The sequence below is a fragment of the Eulemur rufifrons genome, chromosome 2 (genome assembly GCF_041146395.1).
Source record: "Eulemur rufifrons isolate Redbay chromosome 2, OSU_ERuf_1, whole genome shotgun sequence".
NCBI classification, from domain to species: domain Eukaryota; kingdom Metazoa; phylum Chordata; class Mammalia; order Primates; family Lemuridae; genus Eulemur; species Eulemur rufifrons.
Window position 1 is genome coordinate 5,834,992 of NC_090984.1, and position 2,522 is coordinate 5,837,513.

Below are 2,522 nucleotides of genomic sequence, written 5' to 3' on the forward strand. Positions count from 1 at the left end.
GCCTATAATCCTAGCACTCTAGGAGGCCGAGGAGGGAGGATCACTTGAGCTCAGGAGTTGAGACCAGCCTGAGCAAGAGTGAGACCCCATCTCTACTAAATATAGAAAAAATTAGCTGGGCATCATGGTGTGCACCTGTAGTCTCAGCTACTCGGGAGGCTGAGGCAGGAGGATCGCTTGAACCCAGAAATTTGAGGTTGGTGTGAGCAAGGCTGATACCATAGCACTGTAGCCCGGGTGACAGTGCAAGACTCTGTCTCAGCCAGGCGTGGTGGCTCATGCCTGTAATCCTAGCACTCTGGGAGGCCGAGGTAGGCAGATCGTTTGAGTTCAGGAGTTCGAGACCAGCCTGAGCAAGAGTGAGACCCCGTCTCTACCAAAAAAAATAGAAAGAAATTATCTGGACAACTAAAAATATATAGAAAAAATTAGCCGGGCATGGTGGCACATGCCTGTAGTCCCAGCTACTCTGGAGGCTGAGGCAGAAGGATCGCTTGAACCCATGAGTTTGAGGTTGCTGTGAGCTAGGCTGATGCCATGGCACTCTAGCCTGGGCAACAGAGTGAGACTCTGTCTCAAAAAAAAAGAAGGTGGTTAATTCTTTTTTTTTTTTTTTTTTTTTGAGACAGAGTCTCACTCTGTTGCCCAGGCTAGAGTGAGTGCCGTGGCGTCAGCCTAGCTCACAGCAACCTCAAACTCCTGAGCTCAAGCGATCCTCCTGTCTCAGCCTCCCGAGTAGCTGGGACTACAGGCATGCACCACCATGCCCGGCTAATTTTTTTTTTTTCTATATATATTTTTAGCTGTCCATATAATTTCTTTCTATTTTTAGTAGAGACGGGGTCTCGCTCTTGCTCAGGCTGGTCTCGAACTCCTGAGCTCAAACGATCCGCCCACCTCGGCCTCCCAGAGAGCTAGGATTACAGGCGTGAGCCACCGCGCCCGGCCTAAGGTGGTTAATTCTTAACTATGACCATATCTTGTCTAGCACAATTTTAACCCTTTGGTTTCAGTTGATTTCTATAGGGATGTTTCATTGTGAGCGGGGCAAGGTCAGACATAACTGGGTCCATGCACATTTGTCTCTTTTCGCAAGGTCAGACTTTCACTGATACTATTTCAATCATAAAAGCCATGACCTCTATGGCATTCTCAAGGAGGTGATTCTCCTTTGTGTTAAGGGAAAATAATAGTTTGGTGGCATATTTTGTTTTTCTCACAGGAATAATTATTTGCCAGCTTTTTGATCCATATAAAGTATTTTAGCATGTTCTTCCTCTACTTTATAATTAAACACAGAAGGGAGGTAAAGACTCTGTTGGTTTCTTACTCAAACAATAGGATTAAGGGACTTGACTCTTAACGTGTCCATGTTGGTGTGAGGCCAGTGAATAAGCTGGAGGTCTGAGGACCGTGACTCTAAGCTTAGGCTAGTCTTGGTCCTGCAAAGGGAGGGACATGGGGGCTCCCCTCAGGCTTCCCGGGCAGCTCCCTGCAGGGAGCTCCAGCTGCCCAGGACAGACCCAGCAGGAGTGTGGACTCTGAGAAGCCCCAGAGCACTGGACAGCAGGGGACCCACGTGCAGATGCGGTTGGGGGTTTCTGTGTCTCTGAAGTTGTACCTCTGGCGCCTGGGGCCATTTCCTGGACAGTGTTTTTGGTTTTGGCATGCATAGGGTCGCTGGGGTCAGACTTTGGGTCATAATTTGTAAATATGAAGAAACTTTGTGACTGTCAGGCTTGTTTGCCGTGTCGGGCCGTCTGCTGGAGAAACGGTTTATGAAATCGATGGTTTATTTAGGTCTGAAGCTGAAACTGACTCCGAGTGAGTTTCCTGCTGGTGAAAATGAAGGACTTGGAGGAGGGAGCATTTCCTCACTGTGAGGAGGAGGAGGGGTATGTGAAGAAGCCTTGGCCATTGCCCCATCCCAAATTCCCGACCCCAGGAGGACATCAGACCTCCAGCCTGTTCCAGTCTGGCCGGGTCTGGGCTCCTCTCCTGCTCTGAGATGACAGGATCGCTGCAGCGATTCTTTTGCCCCAGACCTGGCCAGAAAGACTGGAACAGGAAGGAGGCCCTGCCGCCCTTACAGGTAACACTTCTCAGAGGGAACTGATGGTAACTGATTTCTTTTAGACCTTTAAAGGTTTCAGGCTCAGTTAATCTTTCTTAGAATTTGGACAAGGGTAGTTGTCACCCCCACAATAGACAGCTGTACAGAGCTACTTCTGTTTGCTGACTCTCTAAAAAGCCATTCCCAAATATGTCAAAGTATATTTTGGGGTAAAATATTTTAATTTCCTTCAGTAGGCCAAGAGCAAGCAAACTAAATTAAATACTTCATTGGTTATTGTGATACAGTTGCATTGTTTGTTGTATCCAGGTGTGGAAATTTCCAGGTTATGTAATCAGAGGTTAATTGGAGAGGTTGATTAGGTTAAATTTCTTTTCCCTCTAAGTTAGTAATTTACATCAATTGTGGTTGGTTTTTTTTCCCCCATTTTAGAAATGTATTTATTTAT